The sequence below is a fragment of the Strongylocentrotus purpuratus genome, unplaced genomic scaffold (genome assembly GCF_000002235.5).
Source record: "Strongylocentrotus purpuratus isolate Spur 01 unplaced genomic scaffold, Spur_5.0 spur5_scaffold_18, whole genome shotgun sequence".
In the NCBI taxonomy this organism is placed as follows: Eukaryota; Metazoa; Echinodermata; class Echinoidea; order Camarodonta; family Strongylocentrotidae; genus Strongylocentrotus; species Strongylocentrotus purpuratus.
In genome coordinates, this window is record NW_022145603.1 from 13,521,777 (window position 1) to 13,548,005 (window position 26,229).

Sequence of the window (26,229 nt, forward strand, 5' to 3'; positions counted from 1 at the left end):
CAATAGAGATACTCAACACTACCTTTAACACTAACTGCACTGGGCTAATATGAGGTTTGTAAATACTAGGGGGGGGGGGGGGGAGGGGGGCTTGGAGGCTACCCCCCCCCCCAGGTTTTGGAGACAGAGCGCTGGATCACCGTGAAAACCACTGTGAATATTGTAACTATTCTAACTATTATCTACAAAAATGATATTTAAATTAGATTCTTATTTATTCTATTGGTTTTTGATTTCTTGTGTATTTCTTTTTTATTGTTTTTTTTCAGACACTTTTGAAGCATAATGAAATTAATTAAGCAATCACATTAATTTAATTGGTCAATAGTATCATTTCCAGCCTCCACCCATACGATAAGAACCCTCGCGGTAGATACCCCTAGCTTCCTGCTCTCACTAATGCAGTCCCTAAGATTCCAGTACCTGCCTCCCGCCAGCCCCCCATGCATTACCAAACAGCTCGGTACCGCGCCGCATCAAGTCAGAGGAGGAAGCTGATGGGAAAACTAGACGAACTTACACTAAAATCAAACAGGACAGGCAGTGTAGAATATGTGGAGAGGTGATGGTGAGGGAAACTCACAAGAACTTGTGGGGGCGATATATTGTCCAACAAGCTCAAATGAACATATGAAGAGTTCCGGCAAAGACGGTATGCTGAAGTATGATGGGAAAACACGATGCACGTACATGAAAACCAAACATGACAGACAGTGTAGAAAATGTGGAGACGTGATGGTGAGGGAAACTCACAAGAACTTGTGGGGGGCGATATATTGCCCCAAAACATCAAATGAAACATTTGAAGAGTTCAGGCAACGGCGGTATGCAGAACTCAAGAAAGACGGCAGCCTGCCAACCCATGAGGGACAGTAAGTTCTTGTGATTTGTCTCATTACTATGTCTGCAGAAGCTAGTCCCTCGGATAGGACGATGAATGGAGGTCACGTATATGAGACGGTCACACCTCATGCACCCTAAAGAACCTAGGAAACTTCACGAAAAAGAGTAGGGTGTAAACCCGGTTGACCAGTACATCTTGCACATCACAACGGAATAAAGCGACAGATCTCTGAGACAGTAATAGCAGCTACTTCCCTCCAGAGTCTAATTAGGCCAGCTAGTTCTCTACAGGCCATCAAGTTGGAGACGTATTCAATTTAATTAAATTAAATTCATCGCTCCAGCCCTTGCTCCAACCCACGGCTTCTGGATCATCAGGGTAATCATTGACAGTCGTAGGTCAATCATCGATCACGAACGGCAGATGATTTGCGCACAAATTTGAGGAGATCTCTCGAACCGTTTAATGTAGCCAATGAGGACAATGACTTAGACCTTCGGTCAGAAATGGCTAGAGTAGTTCGAGAAGGACACCTATATGCTTTTGATTTATAATTTGATCTACAATATTTGTGAAGCCTATGTTCCGTAGTAGTGATATATGTCTCGTGAGGAACTCTGAGAAGGACAAATTTCTATCACTTATATGCTTTTGATCTACAATTTGTGAAGCCTGGATAGATGACAGACTACTATATGCTCCGCAGTAGTCCCAACTAGTTACTTCAACGTCGTGTTTCAAACTGAAGACTTACTCGTCACATTCGGTAACGTAACGCTACAAATACGCTGATATGATCTTGGAATTTGATAACATTGATACTAACTTAATTATCTGTTAACTCTACCATTCTGTTAAGCCAGCGAAACTACAATGAAAACGAATGATTGCTCTGGAATTCCTGGAAACAGTCTGCCAGATGCTCCGTTGACTTCTGCCTTTCTGCTTCTTCCACAAGCTGCGTAGGCTTCCGCCTTTCCGCTTCCAATAAATCAATCAGCAACTCTAACCTTCCCTTCATGCTCACCAAAGACACCAAAGAAGAGGAAGATACAACAGCCCATTGCCTCTGCCCCTGCACCACAGGTCCTTCCAGCCTCCACCAACCCTAACCCTCACCATTCCTGCTCTTTTGCAGTCCCTAAGGTTCCAGTACCTGCCTCCCGCCAGCCCCCCATGCATTACCAAACAGCTCGGTACCGCCACATCAAGGCAGAGGAGGAAGCCGAAGGGAAAACTAGACGAACCTACACTAAAATCAAGTAGGACAGGCAGTGTAGAAAATGTGGAGAAGTGTTGGTGAGGGAAACTCACAAGAACTTGTGGGGGGGGGGGCGATATATTGCCCCAAAACATCAAATGAAACATTTGAAGAGTTCCGGCAAAGATGGTATGGTAAAGTACTAAGGGAAAACATGATACACGTACACCAAAACCAAACAGGACAGGCAGTGCAAAAAATGTGGAGAGGTGATGGTGAGGGAAACTCACAAGAACTTGTGGGGGCGATATATTGCCCCAAAACATTAAATGAAACATTTGAAGAGTTCCGGCAAAGATGGTATGGTTAAGTAAGAAGGGAAAACACGACGCACGTACACGAAAACCAAACATGACAGGCAGTGTACAAAATCTGAAGAGGTGATGGTGAGGGAAACTCACAAGAACTTGTGGGGGGCGATATATTGCCCCAAAACATCAAATGAAACATTTGAAGAGTTCAGGCAACGGCGGTATGCAGAACTCAAGAAAGACGGCAGCCTTCCGACCCATGAGGGATAGGAAGTTCTTGTGATTTGTCTCATTACTAAGTCTGCAGAAGCTAGTCCCTCGGATAGGAAGATGAATGGAGGTCCCGTGTATGAGACAATCACACCTCATGCACGCTAAAGAACCTAGGAAACTATTTGAAAAGAGTAGGGTGTAAACCTGGTTGATCAGTACATCCTGCACAAGGAGAATTTTTCGGTGTATAACTTTTTTATTATTTTTTACTTATATTTATAGGAGAAAAAATTGGACTGGAGTACTTGCTGGGCCAAACGGGCAGGTCAACTTTCTCATCAATGTTAGAGGCCTTCCAAAATAGGGAGGACATCCATCCTGACATGCTGACTGCCGAAGCAGAGGTGGTAGGGGAAGACGTGAGTGGTGAGCTCTACACTGCGGCACCTCTCATTGACATGGACCTCCTAACCAAACCCCAGACTGCGGCACCTCCCATGGATCCCTCAACCAATACTGATACTGGTCCCATGGATCCCCCAACAGACACGCAGGACCTGCCAACCAACACTGATACTGTTGATGTAAGCAACCATGCATTTCAGATTTGTTTTCTGTTCAAGAACAAAAATATAAATAAGTATATAATTCTAACCCAAACACCTTTGGAGTGCCAATTAAAGGGGCAAACCATGATGCATGAGGAGGGAGTGATGGGTCCGTGGGGCAACCACTCCGTCCCGGGCAGATAATTACACAAATGGGACCACCTTTAAGTTAGATTAACTACAGGATTCTTTAAAGACAACAAAAGGCACGGACACAGGCTGATTTATGTGTCACTTAATTATTTACTTTATTAAAATCATTTACACTTTCTTCAAATAATCATCAAACTACAGACGAAATATTTAGATTCGTTCACATAAAACACACAATATCACCATCAACTCTTTCAGGTACGTTAGGGGAAGGGAAAGGGAGGATATTAGAAGAAATGTTAAAGGGGAAGATGACTTACATGCACGCGGTAGTTACTTGCTTATTTCTTGTTCGCGACTTGACTTGGGACGAGACGCGACTGGGACGAACTTGGGCGTGACTTGGCGGGAACTGGACTTGGCGGGAACGAAGCTGGACGTGACTTGGTGACTTGGGGGGTACGGGAACGGGAACGTGACTTGGACGAAACTGAGAGTTGACTCGGACAAAACTGAGAGTTGACTTGGACGAAACTGGAAGTTGATTTGGACGAAACTGGAAGTTGACTTGGACGAAACTGGAAGTTTACTTGGACACTTTGATGGTTGTGTGAAAGTCCTTTAGCTTAAACTCTAAAGCTTTGTTTCAATTTAACTGTTGCTTTCTGCTGATCATGAAATGGTCACAACCTGACACCCTTGCTCTTTGTTAGAATATATCGTAGAAGGTCAACCAAAACTGTTGCTTCACTTCTCCAAAGTCCAAACTTGCTTGCAGGGCGTATAGTTATTAGTAGATGAAATTAGAAGAAGTTGGGGTTCCAGGTGGGGAGAGGGGGATCCAAGAGAGGGGTTCAGCTAGGTGGGGGTTTCCAAGTGAGGGGGTTTCCAAGTGAGGATTGCATGCAAGGGAGGGGGTTCTTATACCTCATTACATATTCACAATCTCGATTCCGAGATCTCCTCCTACAAAATACTGTTACACTAAACTCCACTATTTCATTATAATTACAGTAGGTGACTGGGCGGGCATAACACTTGATGGACACTCGAACAGTCGTCCTGAACAATTTATCCTAACATTCTGATTGGGCGAAAGTAAAAATAAGGGGAAGGAGTAGAAAATACAAAGGCTCATTGGACAGTTGGGTATATCCCTGCTATACTTCCTGCGCTGACTCAACTCCTTTTCCAAGAAAACAAATGCTTTGTCCACCAGCCCAAACTGGTATCCGCAGAGGCAGAGGGACAATTTATATGTTTGCTTATAATCAAAGATTGTCAACATTAACTTCCTCTCTCTGTGTTTCTAATCCTGGGGTAAATAAATCTAAGTCTTAAGTTCTGGTAACACTGGTAGAATAGGGGCTTTGTCTACTATAGGTCATGTTACTTTTTTATGTGAACAGATTTAATCCTAACCTTTCATTCATGTGAATGGACCTAAACTCCAATAAAATAAGGGGCATTCTCATTATCTACAAAGATCCTATTCTTGGAATATTTGTACTAGTGGAAATGACCAGGTATTATCTTAATATAGTTTGCTGACCTCCAGTAGAGAGGATGATGAAATAGGAGAGAGAGAGAGAGGGGGGGGGGGTTCACATGGTTTAAAGGGAAGATCTCTACCTCGCTACATAATGAAAGGAGAAGGGGTGGGGCATAGACAGCTGACTTTGAACATGCAGCTAACATTTAAACTCTTTGAAAACTTCTTTGTGCTTACAACAGAGGTTCGGATAAGTAGTTGTATAAGTAGTATTGATGGTACTCAGATGTGTTAGATATCATACATTTGTTGTTACAGGACTCTGTTGGACCCAACAACCTGCCAGGTTATGCAGCCGTACAGAACCTAGCAGAGATCCTGATAACCATGGTGAATGGGAACCTGACACATACACAGCACCAGTTAGCGGACATCATTCGCCTGTGGGGTGCTCTGTCTGCGAACGACAAGCGCCGGACCAACTTCCAGGAGCGCCACAATCCTTGGGGTTATCATAAGTTCCGAGCCCCAAAGACTGCCAAATATCCAGGAGTGCAGTCTTTGGAATGGTAAATCATTTAAAACCATTTCACCTTCTTTTTGGTTAAAAATAAATGCACATAAGAGGTCAACAAAAACCTGTTTAAGACTGTTAAACATTCCAAATTTCATAAGTTAATGACATACAGTTTGCTACTACACTTCTTATACTTTTAAAGCAACATTAAATTGTGAGATCATACACATTAGGTGGTCATTAGTTCTGACTTTTATGAATAATGCATTCAAATTGTCTAAGAATATTGAAAACCTCCACAACTGTTAACCATACTCATTTGGCCAGAGACATCCATCCAACAAGTGATAAAAGAGTTTTGCTTTGTTGCACACATCTCCTAAATCTTTAAGTTTCTTTGAATGTGTTTTACAGTAGTAACAGAGCACCCGACTCGATAACTGCTGCCAAACCAGACTGCAACAGGTAGGTTGAGGCACCGGTTCAACGGCTGTGCGACAGGTTCAGGACCTCCACAAAGCAGGAAGGCAAGAACAAGACCTGGTGGAGTCGTATTATAGAGGCCTACATCAAGGTCCAAACGACTATCCTGAACAATGCCCGGCTGTGTGATAAGTTCATGACCTGCACGAAGCAGAAAGGCCAGAACAAGACCCGGTGGAGTAGAATCGTAGAGGCTTACATCAAGGTCCAAACAACACCTGAAAAATACTACTGTAATGGACAAAACAGAGAACATGCTGCCATTCATTATTCAGCGGGTTCTGCAGGCATGGTAAGTCCAAGGGATAATTTGTATTGTGGTTGTGGAGAGTGTTTCTGTCATCTTGTAAATTATCACATTAAAGGGATAGTTGAGTATTGGTCAACTTAACCCTAGTAACCAAAACCTGCACCATTATGGTACAAAGTAATAGTTATAACTTCACCATGCTTGAAAAGTATACACAATTACAAACGACTAAGTAAAACCCCTGTTATCATTAAAAAGAGCCGTTACAACTCAAGAGGATGCTATTTAAAAAAAATTCATTGGTTATAGCCATTTTTCATACAAAATTGTGCATTTAATGTTTCAATAGAGATACTCAACACTACCTTTATTAACTGCACTGGGCTGATTTGAGGTTTGTATAATACTGGGGGGGGGGGGGGGGGGCTACCCCCCCCCCCCAGGTTTTCGAGACAGAGCGCTGGATCACCGTGAAAACCACTGTGAATATTGTATTCTTATGTATTTTTATTGGTTTTTTATTTCTTGTATATTTCTTTGTTTATTGTTTTTCAGACACATTTTGAAGCATTATCAAATTAATTAAGCAATCACATTAATTACATTGATCAATTACATCATTTTAGGCCTGAGTCATGTCGGGATTTTCATAAACCGGGTCCCGACGGCCTTGCACCGGTCGGGACCCGGTGTCCCGAAATCAGCTCGCAGGATTTGTCACTTGCCTCTATAAAAAGCGCATATCATCAGTATGTCCCTTAAAAGTGACATTTTTATAAGTCAAATAAATCAACACATGCATACCTCGGCACAGATTGGTATATTCTTCCATTTGACATTATATTCATCCATGATTGGCGATGTTTAGTGCCATTATCGTGCCTCTAAAAGTAAAAAAACTCGAGCAAAAATATAAAGACTACAATCGAGCCGCCATTTTGATTTATGCAGGTTGAATAAATCTGGTCAAAAAATATGAATGTTAGAATAATAAAACGGCTTTCTAAAAAATTCTTCTGTACAATATACCGATCATATAATATTTTGAAGACAAAAATAAATATTTATCTCTTATTTTAAACATCGCATGCTTTTTTTTAAAAGCTGAAAATTACTTGGTAATCACAAGAAGTTTCGATACGAATAGCTGTTGCAAGGCAAGTTCAGACTAGTCTCGGAAAAATGCGCAGTGCTCCTCGTTATCTGTAATGCGTGCCAGAACGAACCCAAACAAAGACTTGATCGTAACGAGAAAAAAATCATTAAAAACAATTGGAAAGATATACTGCTCAAAATTACCATAATGAGATACATAACTTGGACAAAGAATTCAATAATCGTCCAAGAAATGCCACAGAAATTGTGATAATCGAGGAGTAACTGGGTACATTTTTATCGCAAGGGGCCTGCTGCAAATACTCGAATCCTTTGTTATACTGCTTTTTACCGTAGAGGGCGGTATTTGCCTCGTGTTCAATTTAAACACGTTTAGATATATTGCAGCAGGCCCTTCCGATAATGATTGTACCTATAGTAACTCATTAAATATCACTATTTATGTGGCTTTTCTTGGACAACTATTGTATTCTTCCTCCAAGTTATGTATCTGCTTACGATAATTTTGAGTAGTTGTCTTTCCAATTGTGCTCTAGTAGTTTTTAATGATTTTTTTTCTCGTTACGATCACGTCTTTGTTTGGGTTCGTTCTGGCACGCATTATAGCTAACAAGGAGCACTGCGCATTTTTCCGAGACTAGTCTGAACTTGCATTGCAACAGCTATCCGTATCGATACTTCTTGTGATTACCAAGTCATTTTCAGCTTTTAAAAGAAGCATACGGTGTTCAAAATCAAAGAAAAAATATATATTTTGTCTTTTAAAAATTATACGATCGGTATGTTGTAAAGAAGTACTTTTTAGAAAGTCGTTTTATTATTCAAACATTAATGTTTCTTTCAACCTGATTTATTAATTCTGCCGAGAGACCCGGCCAGTACAGTAGCTAGCTAGCAGCTGGCAACAACAACCCCATGGGGGGAACTGCTTTGCAACCCATATTTATATCAGCAGTTCGGATTGATTCTGGATGAGCTAGAATACGATTGGTAACAATTAAATACTTAAGTTTTAGGGTGGATTGATTTTAGTGGTGTGCAAAACTGCAATTTCTTACATATTTCATTATTTTTTTCGGAGCGCCGGTTCTCAAAAAACGAAACCGGGACCCGACGGCAACGGTCGGGTCCTGGTGTGATCGACCGTACCGACTCAAGCCTACATCATTTCCAACCACAGATTTCTCTATTTTCAGGTACAACAACAAGCTACGCAGAGAAAACAGCAGGATGCTGCAACAAGGGCTGTGTCTGCTGGATGCTCCGTTGGCTTCCGCCTTTCCGCTTCCAATCAATCAATCAGCAACTCTAACCTCCCCTTCATGCTCACCAAAGACACCAAAGAAGAGGAAGATACAGCAGCCCATTGCCCCTGCCCCTGCACCACAGGTCCTTCCAGCCTCCACCAACCCTAACTCTCACCATTCCTGCTCTTATGCAGTCCCGAAGATTCCAGTACCTGCCTCCCGCCAGCCCCCCATGCATTACCAAACAGCTCGGTACCGACGCATCAAGGCAGAGGAGGAAGCTGATGGGAAAACTAGACGTACCTACACTAAAATCAAGCAGGACAAGCAGTGTAGAAAATGTGGAGAGGTGATGGTGAGGGAAACTCACAAGAACTTGTGGGGGGCGAGGCAATATATTGCCCTAAAACATCAAATGAAACATATGAAGAGTTCCGGCAAAGATGGTATGGGTAAGTACTAAGGGAAAACATGATGCACATACACCAAAACCAAACAGGACAGGCAGTGCAGACAATGTGGAGAGGTGATGGTGAGGGAAACTCACAAGAACTTGTGGGGGGGGGGGGATATATTGCCCCAAAACATCAAATTAAACATTTGAAGAGTTCCGGCAAAGATGGTATGGTTAAGTATACTGTAACGAAATCGTTATTTACATTACCTAGCCTTTAGAGGGCGTTAGTTATTGTAATTGTTTATTGTTATTGTAGATGTCGCTATGGTTACGTCGCGCACTGCGATGCGCGTACGTGGGGTTAATCTTGTGGGCAGTTTGTGTTGAGCTGCGGAAGAAGGAAGTTGTGCCTCAATTTGTTTGGAAGTTCAGATTATTAAAGTTCTTGGAAACATTACTTGATCTGTAAGTGCATATTATTTCCTGTGTTGGTAACTTAATTTAGTTAATCAGGGCGCGACAAACCCGCTTGCCCGACGTCCCGGGGCAACCAAATTGAGCCGTCGGGCAAGTAAATCAAATTATCACTTGCCCGATTCGGGCAAGTGATACTTTTACAGTAATTTCCTAGTGTCCAAGAACTCTACCATTCACCCGTCAACTTCTTACCCGTCGTCAAAATCCAGAAGCAAAAAAGCGATCGTTCCGATTTCGAAAAAACTTCACAGACAGCTAGCCAGCTCAGCTAGCTCAGCGCGCATGCAACAGTGACACTTCAAGCCATGAATGCCGCTCCGCCTCCACGCACGGCCGGCCGTGAGCTAGCTAGAGACAGCTAGCGCGATCGTACCAGCTGCGAGCTTATTCGCGCTCTCTCTCTCTAGCTCTGCAGGCCGCACCGACAGGCCTTTGCTATTCTCTGATTGCCGATTGGTTGAATCACGCCAAATATGACGTCATTATTCTAGGGAAATGAACACGTGCGAATCGGAATGGAATAAACAACAGGGATTTTCTAGTAAGTACAAAAAGTCAAATGTTTGATATTTATTCATAATGACTGTTAATGATTGTGAACATATTATTTAAAACTCGCTGCTCATATAAATCAGATGAATGTTTTTGTCTCGTTTTCAATTTATTACTGCGGTCTCAAGATCCGACCGAGCGAGTCATTTTGATAATAGTATCGAGACCCCCAGAATATAAGCCGTTGTTGTTTTGTTTTCATGGTTTTAGCGACGTTGTTTAGTCTAGTTTTCGCATACTTATCCGAGATTTATCGTAAAATATCTTCAATATTATTATTTAGTAAGAATTTACAAATTTTGGCATGATATTTATAGCAGTGAATGATGAAATAAAAATGTCCGTACTTTATTTAAAATAGTTGATTACCCATTATTTACATGACGTTTCTTGATGGAAGAGTTGACCCAAATTATTAACAGCTGAAAATTAGCCTACGTTTCCAAATGACAGCGGCTTGCACAGACACACATGTGATGTTGCACCATGGTACATGTGGCTACCATTAATGACATGTTTGTATCATATTTTTTACAACAGGGTCATTATGCTTTTTTACATGACTGAATATTAAAAACTTAAACCTGCTTGAACCATTCTACCTTGCCGAGATTCATGTGAATCTGATTATTTATGGAGAATCAATAAAATGCGTTTTTTAAACCTTCAACCATCCTTTGTTGACCATTTTCTTTGACATATTAGGTTATTATTCAGTACAGTTACACTGTACATGTATGTGCATTAATTTGCTATCTAAAACACTAACTTATCATTACGAGATAATAAATGCTTTAACCTCGAGTCCTTTTTCGCTTTAAAGTTTTGGGCAAGTGGAAATATTGTTTGGGCAAGTAAATTGAAAACCCACTTGCCCGACAGGGCAAGTGGTGAAAAAAATTCCTGTAGCACCCTGGTTAAGTGATTGTAAGCTGATCTGAGAGTGTCTGTTGCACAATATATTTTTGTGTGAACGTCGAGTACAGAGAAAGAGCGGGTTCTAACTGAAGAAGTGACGCTACCCAGAGAGTGAGAGACCCGTTTTCGTTACAATACTAAGGGAAAACATGAGGCACGTACACCAAAACCAAACAGGACAGGCAGTGCAGAAAATGTTGAGAGGTGATGGTGAGGGAAACTCACAAGAACTTGTGGGGGGGGGGGTGATATATTGCCCCAAACCATCAAATGAAACATTAGAAGAGGTCAGGCAACAGCGGTATGCAGAACTCAAGAAAGACGGCAGCCTGTCGACCCATGAGGGACAGTAGGTTCTTGTGATTTGTCTCATTACTATGTCTGCAGAAGCTAGTCCCTCGGATAGGACGATAAATGGAAGTCCCGTGTATGAGACAGTCACACCTCATGCACGCTAAAGAACCAAGGAAACCTAAGAAGTTGTAGGGGGGGCGATATATTGTCCCAAAACGTTAAATGAAACATTTGGAGAGTTCCGGCAAAGACGGTACACAGAAGTCAAGAAAGACGGCAGCCTGCCAACCCAAGTTCTTGTGATTTGTCTCATTGCTACGTCTGGAGAAGCTAGTCCCTCGGATAGGACGATAAACGGAGGTCCCGTGTATGAGACAATCACACCTCATCCAGGCTAAAGAACCTAGGAAACTTCTTGAAAAGAGCAGGGTGTAAACCTGGTTGACTAGTACATCCTGCACATCACAACGAAATAAAGCGACAGATCTCTGGGACAGTAATAGCAGCTACTTCCCTCCAGTGTCTAATAAGGCCAGCTAGTTCTCTACAGGCCATCAAATTAAAGACCCATCATATCAGCAAATATCTCATACGAACGAATGAGAACAAAAGATCTTTTAAGGCTACCACTGAGCTGCTAACCATTACGTTTTTGCCAGAATTATTTCATTTTTTTCCTCCAAATTACTGAAGTATGTTTTTTTCTTCATAAAATAGGGTTTTTAAAAATTCCAATCCTATTTGTACAATATGTATTGTGTATGTTATGTATGAAAGAAATAGGGGTGCATAGTTCTAACAAATACAAGTTCTTCGCAGTAACCGCCCCGCACTGCTTGTATATTTAATACATATGTCAGGTCACGTTAAGCCCCGCCCAGTTATGCCATTCTAGTTCGACCAGTTATACTAGTTACGTCCACACACAACACATTTCAAAATTCTTTATCCACTGTATACTATCGATGAGTGTATCCTCATCACAATGTTTGAAGGAATTGTAGGTGCTTTGTAATGTGTTTGGTATTAGAGCTTACCTGTCTAATAAGGTTGCATATTATATAGATATCTTTCTGGTAGTATTGACTATATTTTGATTCTTTATTTAACAGCCGAAATCCTGAAGAAGATCAGAGAAGCACCACAGATGGTAGCTCAGGTCGTGGGGCACGATATAATGAGAAAGCTATTTTAACAAGGTAATTTTCGTGGTCCCAAGGACCTCGTTGTTAAGAAGTTTCAATGTACATGTATAATCTTTAGTGATGATTGGTATATCGAGTGAGTTCAAGTTCGGTGTTCGGTGTTGTGTTGAGAGCGTGGAAAGGCTGCTGAACTGAGCTCCAACACCGACGGTCAGTTAAGAAGGACGCTACCGATCACATGTGCGAGTTATCGATAGCTCAACACCAGCCTCAACACTGAGTGACGTCCTACTCTTGCGATATAAACATAATCCATTCAGAAAATCCAATAAATTACATCATATCGAAATATCAAAAGTCATATTAAAAAATCATTAGATAAAATATAATTTCTCTTGAAAAACAAATATAGCTTCCATGAATTACAACTGTCTTGACTGTACGATGGATTTTTACAATGGATTTTTACCTTGGCATGATCGTGAGATTCGTGCAAGATATCTGCGTATATCCGCATAGTTACCTGCAGTATTCTGCAACACCAACACCGAACTTGAATTCATGAATTTCCCAATCCCTAGGGGCTGGTGTTGGTGTATTGGAAAATTACATGTAAATCGTCAACACCAACCGCTATACTCAGATTAGCCGACATTCAACACCAGCCCTCAACACAGACTACCGGAAATAGGTCAAATTTGCCCGAGGTCAATCCCAACACAGCCTGATTTGAAGTTCGGTGTTGTGGCTGGCGTTGGTGTTCTCACAACACCAACACCAGCTTTCGACACCGAACTTGAAATCACTCATTGTTTTTAACATTGATAACTAGATGGAATTCGACAGCGCGGAGTCTAAATATATATGCTTCGGCATACCATCACAAATTAGCAACTTTCATGCATATAATGGCTCCTGTGACCTTTGAACTAATGAACCCAAAATCTAATCAGTTCACCGACACCTTCTTAATAGTGCACAAGTACATAGTTCTTGCATTCTATCAAGAACAATCTATTTTCATGCATATAATAATACCTGTGATCTTTAACATTTGACCTTTTGACCCCAAATCTAATCAGATCACTGTCACTCCGTACATAATTCTGTGGAGATCTGAAGAATGGCAGGATGTTCTTGCCGAAGATAGCCTCACCGAGACTGTTTGTGGCTTCCCCTGCGCAGTGATTGACTGTAACTGAGGGGCTCCTCCTTGGGTACACCTTGTGCTGTTACAGCCCGGTTCTGGTTACACCCGGTTCTGGTTCCACCCGGTTCTGGTTCCACCTGGCTACACCTTCCAGAAGGTACACTTGGAAGAGGACTTCATTGGCTAATGTCCCTGAAAAGAAAAATATATATATTTTATTGATCTTTTTCTAAATAAAGGTATAGACCAGTTTTGGAAACGCCCCCCTCTCAAAAAAATGAAATGGAACTGAGCTCTTATTACCATTCATGTTTAAGAACATGCTTTGACTAATACGTGATGATACAAATTTTGCCTGGAAACCGCCTACTACCGGTAATTGATATGTTTGGTAAATTATCATATCTATCCGGACTGAATAGATATCGTGTAGTCCCAAATGAAACAAGACGAAAATGATACTGATTCTACACCAGCCTTTTACAACATAATACATACAATTAACAATAATTTGTTATTGGCTTTAAACCTTTAAAGCCTATCTGCACTAGTTTGGCCAGGAGGGATTTAGACCTCCCTGCATAGTCACTGATGGGTGGTTATCTCATCAAATCAGCTCTCAATAAAACATAAGAAAGAGGGGACCATGGGGGACCAACGGTCACTGATTAGGCATTGTTTGCTATATAGAGTAGCTATAAGTAGCTATAAGTAGTTCAGTGGGGCTTTCAAATATACATACCTTACTTTTACAAACACAATAAATACAATCATCAAAAGCTAATCTTTGCACAAAGTGAAAACAAATATGAAGCATGTGATAGAAGTAAAAAGACCACATAAAGAGAGTGAAAGAGAGAGATATAATAGAGAGACAGACAGACAGACATATTTTAATTTTTTTTCCTCCACACAATAGATTTATAACAATGAATATACTAACTTACAGATGGGTACTGGAGACTTAAGCTGGGGTTTAGGGGGGGGGGGGGCAGGTATGTCCTAGCTCAGCAGGCTTCAGGCTTCCGAACAGTGGCTGAAGGCACTCCTACAGCATGACTAGTCTCCGCAGAATTAGGTGCTGGGTGCAAACCTGCGGGATATACACTCAGTGGTAGAGTCGAGTGAAGTCTCCACTGTACTGCAGGGGTTGATTTCCCAACGGGGTTGGTCTATGCTGAAAATAAAAAGACCAAGAAATATTAAAAGGAAAGACATATATAAAAAGTTAAAAAGGTCCTACTGGTAGTCAAAATGTTATTTTTTTAAATATTGATTTCAACCAATTAAAAAAGCTGTACATTTATACTCAATATAGAATAGTACTACCCTTACTACTTGATTTACTGTAATATGCTTTGTATTGTATTATTGTATTATTGCAAATTATGTCCTGAAGTATGTTAAACTGTAACTTACGTGTATTTTACTTTCTTTCTTGAATTCTTGCCCACAATTATACAACTTCCACACAACTGCGCCAAGAGTGTCATTTTGACAGACATGGCGCATTATAAATGTTCACTATTATTATTATTATTATTATTATTATTATAGAGGTGTATTGTGTATTGTAAAATGAAGAAAGTATGTCCAAGCCTTAAATTTCGTCATTTTTAGGGCAAGGCCAGTTTGGCCTTAAAGTACCTCATATTTTTAAGGGCACCAAGGCCAAAATATTTTTACAAAAAGGGCATTGAGGCCAAAAAAAATTTGATTCTATTTTTGTTAGATGTCATGTGTATTTTATTATGAAACTTGTGCGGAATCAATTTCCCATGACTTTTAGCACCAGCTTCTTCACAGAATGTATAGAGGTCTACGGTACATACAAACAATGGCGGCAGCCCCCGCAAGCCTTAGATTAAAGGTAATACAAAGTTTTGGGAAATTTGAAAATTGGGTGGATAGTGAATCTTTACAATTTTGATATAATTGGATGCCCCTGTGGATGTATTATAAGCACTAAAAATATTAGCCCCTAAAACACTTCTGTTTTCAAGAAAAATTGAATATAAAAATTTACCGGTGCTCCCGGTAAATTTTGATAAATTTCAAATAGCGCCTATGGCCGTACAATGCTAGCTGCGACCATGAAAATCTCAGAATATGTAGTTGTGATGTATAATTTCTAAACGGGAATAGATAATCGTTCGAATTTAGTCAATAAACATGGTTTCATAGCTAAATTAATATCTTGACCTTGAGAGGGAGCTATACAACACAGAGAGTTTATTATTTATAATTTCATAACTTTAGACTCGAGTTCAACCGCGACAACGATCAATGAATATTGTAGGAACGCATATGCTTCCAATATGTTAATTTAAACCAAATTCATGACCCCATACCAAAACTTTGTAATACCTTTAAGCAGCCAGGAGCAAGGGGCAATTTTTTTTTCTAAAGTTGCCCCTTGCCCACGCGAATTTACCAGAGCAAGGGGCAATTCCCTAAAAACCAGGGGCAATTTTCCAAAAACAGATAGACTAGGCCCCTAATCTAATTATAAGTTCAAAGATACAATGTTAATTTCATAATGTGAATAGAACGATCAATTTAATAACTTTTCAAGCTCAACAATATCAACAGGAAAGATTGATTAAGAACATCAAACTTGCATATTTTTAAAGTAACTAAAAATATTGATGAGCAAATGAATAAATAAATTGTAAATTTCACAAACATCGAAAGTCAGAAGGACTTGGCAAGTTTACCGGGTATCCCAAATCGAGATCGCACCTCACACACAAACCTTCCGCCACACTCTCGGTAGCTGGTAGTAGGAGCAAATTTGAAGAAATTATCTTTTTGATTGTTGTGTTAACCAACCCAAGGAAAAAATAAGTTTTTCATTTCGGGGCTCCATTTCAAATTTTTGGAAATTTTCTCAGGCTACTTTTTCAACTTTCGGGGGCTTTTTTTTCCATTTCGGGGGCTCTTTTTTCTGGGGCTACTTTTTCATTAATTCATAGGGGGTCTACAGTTTGTTGAGATTTGTTAGTAGGCTAAGGTTTTGGGCTTCTTGCTTCATAAAATTTGCCTATTAAAAAAGAAACCCCTTTTTCTAGTTCAATAACTAAGTTTTCATGCATTGATTTGATGCAAGAACTGTGACATAATAGACCCTAGATTGTTATTATTTCTGGCCATGAATTTCGATAATCATTTTTAAAGTAAAATTTTCACAAGAAAATCAGACAGTCGTTTAAAAACTTAGACATTAGTAATACTTTTACCAATTCTAAGCTCAGGTCTCGTACATCTATTCATGAAACTATATTAAAATCGCGGCAATAATGATGCAAACCAACAGATTTCAAAGTGTCAAAACTCTTTGATTCGAGCTCAGCTAGCTCAGCTGAAGTCACACACTGCACAGCGCAGTGTAACTCCAGGAAGCTCCAACACCGGCGCCACAGGTATGCGCCTGCGGTGCCGGTGTTGGAGCCTCCTGGAGTTAACTGCAGCGCAGCGTCAGTCATGGTGATTTTCTTTACTTTGAAGAAATGATTATCAAAATTACGTAAACATGGCGATGTTGGAAAATAATCACAAAATAGGCTTTAATTTCATACCTCTATTCATGGAAACTTTATAAAATTGCGGCAATCATGATGGAAATTGATTTCAGTTTCGCGATTAGTGGTCTAGATTCAGCTAATATGATCCACCAAAACAAAATCGACCGCGAAAAACTCGACCCCTACTCGATCTCGCAACTGCGAAAATGTACGTGTTTTGGCATACTTGCGTGCGACATGGTAAGCCAGGTAAGGTATGGAATATGGTTCGATTTTTTTTACGACCGATTTTTTGTGTATACAATTTTACACGGAGATTGGGCAGCAAACTGTTTGTGATTTCTTCTAATAATTTATGGGCGCATTTTCAAGGAAAACACTTGCGCCTTGCCGTCTAGTTTTAGATGATTATGGGCGCAATTGGTGGTTTTACGAGCGCAAATTTCGAAAAAGGGGCACGTCCAGTTGGAAAAAAAGGCACGTCGGCCAGTTTGAAAAAAAGGGCACGGCCTTTTTGGCCGTGAATTTATCTTTTTTGGGGAGGGCACCACGGCCAGTCATAGGGGCATCGACGGCCTGGCCGTCGATGGCCGTCGATTAATTTAAGGCCTGTAAGTCCCATGCTGGCAAGCAACAGTACCTTTTCTTGCGTTTTGCTTTCCATAAATTCAAAATGTAATGTTAGATTGATTGTGCAAACTACAGGTATAGATATATCACTTAAGGTGATAAATAACCCCACAAGCCCCCCCACCCCCCCCCCCCCCCCCCCCCCGATTGTGTGAAGCAGATGTTATACTATTTAGGAATGACTTGAAGTGTTTTTCATTTATGTGAAAGAACAATAAAATGACTCATGACTGACAACATTTAATTCCATTTTGAAACAGAAAACACTGTTCACCCTCTCAGTAACATGCCATAGGTGCATCATTGAGTGATTTCAAGTTGGGTGTTTAGGGCTGGTGTAATTGTTAGTGTTAAATAAACACCAACATCAGCCCTAAACACCGAAATGGAAATCAGCTCGTGTTAAGGCTTTGACCTCTGAATATCGTCAACTTCCTGCTGTAGTCAAACGTTTAACCGTCCGGTATCCGACCGCCCATGGCGGATTCCGTTTTCAATTGGACGGTTTCGTTTTCCCGATTTTTTTTTAATTTTTTTTTTTTTTTTTTTTTTTTATAATTTTTTTTTTTTTTTAAAGTTTCGATTTATGCCCCTCCACCTGGCACTATGCCTGGCAATGTCTCCCAGCTCAGTAATCTGTGTGTTGACTCACCACTCCAAAACTAGAACAACACTCCAATTTGTCTGTCATCTTGGTTTGAAAGTAATCTTTGTAATAGATCTCATCATCTCAATATGTAGTTTATAATAATAATTCATCCAACTTTTACACAAGGTTCTGTCCTAGGTCCTCTACTGTTTTTAATTTACATTAATGATCTTCTAAAAACAACATTGTTACTATTATTTGTGACAAGTTCACAAGCACAAATCGGCCCCTTTAAATGCACCTCGCAGTTAAATGAAAGTTGCCGACAGAGTCGGTAAAAAAAAAAAAAAAAAAAAAAAAAAAAAAAAAAAAAAAAAAAAATCGTTTAACCATAAAAACCGTCCGGTTTTGACTGGCGGTTAAACGGAATTGGAAATATCCGTGATGTATCAATTTTGCAAAATTGATGTCTGGTGAATAGTAGCTCCATGGCTGAACCGACCTTTGTGGCTGGTGTTAATATCTTTCATACAAATGTCCTATTCACTAACACTAGCACCAAGGGATTAAGCAAATATTGACTTCCAGTTTGGTGTTAGTGTTGTACTGCACAATAGTCAGCGCACGAACGACGCTAAATTATTGTCTGATGTGGCGATGTCACAGTGCCACGGTGGTGTTAAGCTGTCGATATTGATATCAGTATCAGGCTCTTATTTTCATCAGCAAATTTTTAGCTCGATTTAAGAGCTCTTGACTGCTCTAAACACTAACACTAACACCCAACTTAAAATCACTCGATGTGTAATAACTCTATAGATGGGCTTTTAGTGGCTTGGTACTGTGAGGGTCAACAGAATTATACAGACAGTGACCTACCTTTCTTTCCTGCTTTCACAGAAATTGCCTCATTGTCCTTCGGGAACAGCCGGAGATACTTCACCGGGGCCATCTTGTTCACCCAGTTATTCTTTGAATCCAAGTGAGACGACTCGTTCTCTGTAGAACTGGCCACCAGATATATGCAATAGAGCCAAGGGCATTTTCAGCCAGCCACAGAAAGGTTTCATTTCTGCATATGGAATAAAATACTTATATTATATTGGATGGCTTTGAGTGTGATACAAGAATATATTGCTCGAGCTATGACAATATTGGAGCAGTCAAAGACGAGTCTAATATTGTCTTAGCGAGAGCATCACATGAAAACAAAGCCATACAATATTATATTATTATTATTATCTAGATTATTTGCGCCTGACTAGCGAAATAACAAAATTTGAATATGTGTGTGATATCGATATGATATCAAAGTTACCGGATGACTGAGCAATACGAAAACAACAATGGTCAGTCATCCAGGTACTGCGCTAAAGATATTGAATACACCAATTTTATTTTACCACTTGAAAGACTTATATAGATAATAATCTGGCTTATTCATCATATTTACATCACAGTCAAAGTTAAAATTTATATTGAACATACTCTGCCCACATATGATATATTACATGTTTTATCACTGTATGATCAAAATCAGTCCACTTTCAAAGCTAAATTCAATGTTTCATTCTCCTGTATTCACTTTTCCCTATTTCTAACTAGCCACAATAACATTTTACAAGCCATGCTCTGATTTTTTAGTTTGAGTATAAGATGGACATCATGACATTGAATTCATTGGAATATGCAAATGAAAAATGTTTTGCTGTCAGTGTAACTACACTATTGTCATTTTAGCTGATGAGTGATCAATGCATACAATATTATCAGATATCTAATGAACATCAGCTAGTAGAGAGGTTATGGTTATATAAATTATAAGTTACTAACCGGATCTGTCCAAACTGAATTCGGAACCGGCCCGGCCAGAAGATGCTTCCAAGTTTTCATGCATCTCCTCCCAGGTGTTGCACTCTCCCCACTGCATCTGCCCTACCCGCTTAGTAGGAGACTTTGGATGAACGTAGCTTAGCCCATTCCTCGCCGTTCCCTCCTCACTACCAATGCCTCCCCACTGTCATGTCCGATACGCGATATCAAAAGGGATCCGTCTCCATCGCCCTTCCATTTGTGATTTGAACACTGGAATCATGGCCTGTAGTAAAAACAATTTATGTTAATCATTATTTGATTCCTGTAACCTTTAATAACAATACATAACATGCTGAATAATTTGATTCATTATTTATTGGCTCATCGCATCAGAGACAGTCACAGAGTTCAGAATCAGACATCATCCATGGCCATGCTGCATGCACTCAATTCTATTAAAATAACTTTATGAAATTGTCAGATTTCTCCAATTTCTACTGAATTTTGCATACTTTTTATCCGGGGAGTGTGATTTTATCGGCATTCCATCGGCATCGTTGCGCATGAGGAATGTTGACTTTCACTTAGAGTTAGACTACATTACATCTAGAAATTTGAACATGAACACGGGAAGCTCCGACGCCGATGCCGAAGGCCTGCGGCGCCGGTGTTGGAGCTTCCCGGAGTTAGTCAGATGTGGGACATTACACAAAAATAGGAGCAGAAATCTTCAAATTTCTGCCATTAAATGATTAATAATGACATGGTACTCACTGAAAATGCAGAACTTGAACAGAAAGGACTTTTCCCGTCAAACCCGAACAAAATTTGAGTCGATTAGAGTAGGAAAATCCCGAGATCAATCACTCTTCGGTAATTAGTTTTCCGTACCGCATGCGATTTTGATTACGCGTGAGAATTATGAGAGTTAGGTTCGCGTTCGCAGAGTGATCGTGAGCGGGCCGCAACTTTCTCCTAGATCCTCATATTTCGATAGAATCCTGTCGTTCCATTGGTCAATTGTCGATAATTCTCTATAGAGATGATGGCGCTGATTGGCTAATGCGCTATCGAAATATATCGAGATTTGTCGATAATTCTCTATAGACTCTAGAGAGGATTTTTGTTTTCATAGGTTTTTATTCCCTTTCCTCATAAAGAAAATTGTACATAATTTATAACATTGTATACAAAATAACAAAATTATCTTCACATAGGTCTAAATAAATTTGCAAGTGAACTTTTACATTTCCATACAAGGTTACAAATAAAGTTACACATTTACAGGTGAAAAATATTCACATAGACCCTAAACAAAATTATAATTTCACATTTTAAAAAAAAAAATCGAAAATAAAGTTTGTACTATTTCCTCGACCAGTTTGCGTATCAATTTCAAATTATTTCTTGTCTTTTCCACAATATTCTTTTATCCTCTTAAATTTCCTTCAGAGAAAAAGAAGGATTATGATTTAAAAAACAGAGAAATGATAAAAAGAGAAAGAGAAAGAGCTAGAGAACATCTACTACCCCCGCCCCACACAACACTTAAACACATAACAAGTACACCAGTATACAAAACACACACCAACTTAGAACGAACAAACAAACAAAAGAAAAAGAAAAAGAAAAGAAGAAGAAGAGGAACAAATTAATAAAAAATAAGAAGAAGAAAAGAGAAAGAAAAGCAAGGGTAGAGAAGAGAGGAAGGTCTAGAAGTTGTATATTGAGAAAAAATAAAAACAGAAAACATTTATTCTAAACTTTTAAGGCTTTCTAAGGTTTCCCATTTCCTTAAAGATAAAGACCATGCAGCTATGGCCATGCGATTGCATTGTGAAAAAAACGTTGTGGAATTGATCAGAAAAGGTTGATCATCAGTTAAATCAAGCAATATAAAATATTTTGTCTTATTCTCAAACTTAAATGTACTCTGTAAATTTATTTGATTACGAACATACTTGTCAGTATTTCGTTACTTGTATAATTCATTTGTTCTGTTATATATTGTATTATTGTATGGTTTATAATGTCATTTAATTTGTGGATATTTGAGTGGAAAATAAATACTCAAATCAAATCTAGAATATAAGAATTGGTGTGTCATCAAAATGGTAAGAAATTTGGCCGAGTCTTGGTAAAGTTACAAGCACTGTACACAGAAAGATGTTTATGGTACTACGTGACACGTGCGCGATATCTATCAGGTCCAAATAGATATAATAATTGACCAAATATATATTAGAAGGCGATTTCTCGGCAAAATTTGTATCATCACGTATTAGTCAAAACATATTCTTTCACATGATTGGTAACAAGAGCTTCCATTTCATTTTTTGAGAGGGGGGGCGTTTCCAAAAATGGCCTTTACCTTTAAATGAAGTGAAAGGGTGTTTCATGGCGCTGTTTGGCTAATGCGCTATCGAAATGGGCTAAAACTTAATATTTTGTCTGAAACCTATTAAGTAACACACAACTTTGGAGGACACTCGAAAGGACTGTATTAACCCTAAAAAGGCCGGGCTATTTGAGGTCTTAATACGGCCGGGGTCGGGGCCATTATGCCCCCCTATATGATCTCGGCCTAGGAAGGTCCAATTAATGCGAAAATTAGCATGGTGATAGATTGAAGTATATTGAATAAGAAGGTAATTTTATTTTCTTTTATGTTTATTTATTTATTTTTTATTAATATTTTTATGACAATGTGCAATTTTTGGGGGGCGAATATACTTACACACGCACATACATTTAATATTATCACCCGTAACTGAAACCAACACATCATTAATATCACGGTATTAGTCTCTTTTTGTTCAACCAAGCTAAAGTTTTGCACTATGCACAAATGCACTTCTCAACACGAAATATTTCACTAAATATGTTTTTTTATTTTCACTCAAATTTAATTCAGCCATGCTCACTTTTAATCACTTCACTTATGCAGTTGCGTGCCATTGGGTTGTTCTTTTATTTTGCTAACTCGGCCGAGGCCACGGTCATCACTAGCATTTATGCTTACGAAATGTGGTCTCCTGCTTTTTCCTTATGTAAGAAACTTTTATTTTAACTAGAAATATATTTTGTCAAACTTACATGTTATCCATTATATTTTTGTGTATGTTAGTCATTATATTTATTTGTATGTTTCTTTGTATTGATATGAAAAAGTGGAAATAAAACAAAACAAAACAAAACACGCACATTTTGTGAGAATTATGATGATATTTTGTCACCTAACACCCGAACCATATAGCCGCCCCCCCCCCCCTCGTAAAAAAATTGGTAGCAAAATGTGCGGGAGACATGAGGCAAAAATTCGACGGGGGAGAGGGGGGGGGGGGGCATTATGGCCCCCGGCCTTATTAGGGTTAAATAATTTGGACACGCTGATTTTTTTTCCTAACAAGAAATTGATATTCTTTAACCCTAAAAAGGCCGGGCTATTTGAGGTCTTAGTACGGCGGGGGGGGGGGGGGGGCATTATGGCCCCCCTTAAGATCTCGGCCGTGAAACGGCCGATCTCCGCGAAAATTTGCACGCATGTCAAGTGAAGTGTATAGAATGATATGATAATTTCAATTTTTTGAAAAATTCACTCATTTGCATATTTATGGTAATTTATGCAAATAAGGTCATAAAATCACATTTTTACCCATAAATCATATATTATTCAAATTTAAGCATTCTCTTTCACTACATAATAGACCATTAGGAAGAATAATACGACAACAAAACTTGGAAGAGTCAGCTTATTCCTTATGTTATCTCTTGTTTTGATAATTTCTTATGTATTTCCATGTTTTTTTAACTTATGTATTTTATTGTTTTTATTGTTTTATTTTATTTCTTACTACAATTCAACTATTTTGAATCCCAAAACAATCACCTAACCTTTAAAAAAGACCCACTAAACCAATGTTTGATCTATTTTTTTAGGAAAAAAGACATTTCCATATGTTTTGTACACAAATCACAAAAATGAGCGATTTTCGGGCTGACATGCAAAGACAAAAGGTCACGTGATCTTTTAACTGTAGGTCCGATTTCATTTTTTTTTTTTTTTTTTTAAAGATTATTTTAAAAGAAAAAAGTCAGCGAGCGGCGGGGCGCCATCCATAATATATGCGTTCCCGAACAATCAGACAAATCGTCGAGGGGGGGGGGGGGGGGTGGGTGAGCAATAAAGAATAAAACATAAACATTTTGGCCCCGGTAATTCAATTTAAACAAAAAATGTTTGACTTTTGTTTCTTTTTCTTGGCAGCCCAAGGGGGGGGGGGGGTGTTTAAACCCGTTTAACCAGTGGCGGATGCAGACGGCTAGATGGGGGGGGGGGGGGGGGGGCAATCCGTGAGAAAATATTTAGTTGCTACTCAGCCAGCCGGTAAATAAGCGGTGGGGGGGGGGGGGGTTATAAGAGCACCTTTTATTTTTTGTTTGGTCCAATTTTTAAAGGAAGTATTTAGCGGCGATTTAGGTCCAGGCCCGCGTCGCACCCCCCCCCCCCGGCCCCCCCTGCCGTGGATCCTCGCCTGCCCTCACCCCCCCCCCCCCCCCCCACCGTAGATCGCCCCTGGGGAGGAAAGAACAGCGATGCAAGCACGTAATACGTACGTGCAATATTATGCAAACGGCTAAAATATTGGCGAAACAACATTTCACTAGTGTTATTCTCATTAATAGAGGTTGAGCACAACTCGACACTATTCACTAATTATAATCAACTATGACATTTTACAGGTAATTTGGGGTAGCGATAGAGATCGAGTTGAAACGTACTTTAATAAAAAATAATTTAAAAATTCAAATTGTAGGCTAAGTCTACTAGCTGTCAAACTTGCCGATCAACCACATCGGCATAATTGTGAGCATTTGTGTATTGTATGTATATTGACTATTCATGCTGCAAATTCTGCCTATTAACACGTAGTTCAATGCTAAAGGTCAATACGCATTAGCATTGACTCTCGATGCTTTTGCTGGAGTGTCTTTACAGGGAGATCTCCCTGTAAGCAGGGTATAAGCATGGTCCATGCTGTAAGCCTGAACACAAGCACAGAAATAAATACATGGGACATTACGCTACTGTATTTACTGACCGTCGCACGCGTCGACAAATACGAAGTGTTTTTCTCCGCTAATTAGGTGTCTTACCATGAATTAGCATTATAACACAAATATAAGAGTCTTAATTGGTTCCTTTGGTTAGGGTGTAATGATTTAAAAACTTATTTGTGCGAAATAAACCTAAAAATAAGAAGACGTTAGAACTTAGATAGAGTTAGAACTGAAACATGCAAGAGCGCCATCTTGTGTCTAACTTGATATTTATACAGTAATACCGCCATGCTGAGCGCTAAAGCCCGGTTAGCTCAGTCGGTAGAGCATCAGACTTTTAATCTGAGGGTCAAGGGTTCAAGTCCCTTATCGGGCGTAGGCATTATTTTTCGATATTTTGTTCACGTATTATACTAAAAATCTAATTTTGTTAGGTATATATTGTCTAAATTGATAGATTTACTCAATGCTTGCTGCTATAGCAACGTTTTTATTCCATCTTATAATTTAGGCCAAATAAAAAAAAAAAAACTTTTTGGCGTCCTGCCTTTTTGAAAAATAGGAAGGAGGAGGCCCTTTTTTTTCTTCATCAAAATGGCCGCTCGGTACATTTTTCAAGACAGTCTGGCTATTTTTCAAGATGACCGCCGGCATTTTTTTGTTTTTTGTTTAAATGAGAAAAAGATCAATTTAGCAGTATGTTTATCAGGTTTTTCTCCTCTGTCTCTCTCTCCCCCCCCCCTCTCTCTCTCCCCTTCTCTCCCTCTCTCTCTCTCTCTCTCTCTCTCTCTCTCTCCCTCTCTCAATCTCCTTCCCTCCATATCCCCCTATACCTCCCCCTCTCTCTTTCCCCCGGAAAATAGCCAGCCGCTCGCCCCCTCCTCCGAAGCCCATCCCAACAGCGTCCTTGTACTTGCATTTTTACAAACAACCGCTTGAAATAGATCAAGTGGCATAGATCAATTCTGATGTTATTTCGATCGAAACCCTATAGCTGTCTACATGTATATTAGGGCCTGCTCGCACCGTTATTCCTATAAGGACCGCTATTTATAATCGAGGAAGAGGGTCGCTATTCATGCTATACGTATTATGTATATCGACCCTCATTTCATATTATGAATAGCGGTCCTCATGAATTAGCGGTCGATCTTTACGACTAGCGAGGTAACCCCCTTTTTTCCATTCATTCCCCCCATATTCATTACATAACAGATCCTTGCTCATTCGTATAAAACCTTTATCAACATGTCTCTGATCAGCATGATCGACCCTTGACCTTTTACCAGGAATTCAGAAAAT

General features: G+C 39.6%; 1 long non-coding RNA gene and 1 other non-coding gene across 2 annotated transcripts; both read left to right on the forward strand.

The window, feature by feature from the left end:
• Window positions 1-3,562: 3,562 nt before the first annotated feature.
• LOC115925436 lies at window positions 3,563-4,152 on the forward strand. The gene is made up of 3 exons (XR_004064717.1): window positions 3,563-3,745; window positions 3,790-4,095; window positions 4,133-4,152. It is a non-coding gene; the product is annotated as an uncharacterized LOC115925436 (long non-coding RNA).
• A 21,078-nt stretch (window positions 4,153-25,230) lies between these two features.
• TRNAK-UUU lies at window positions 25,231-25,303 on the forward strand. The gene has a single exon. It is a non-coding gene; the product is annotated as a tRNA-Lys (tRNA).
• The last annotated feature ends 926 nt before the right edge of the window (window positions 25,304-26,229 follow it).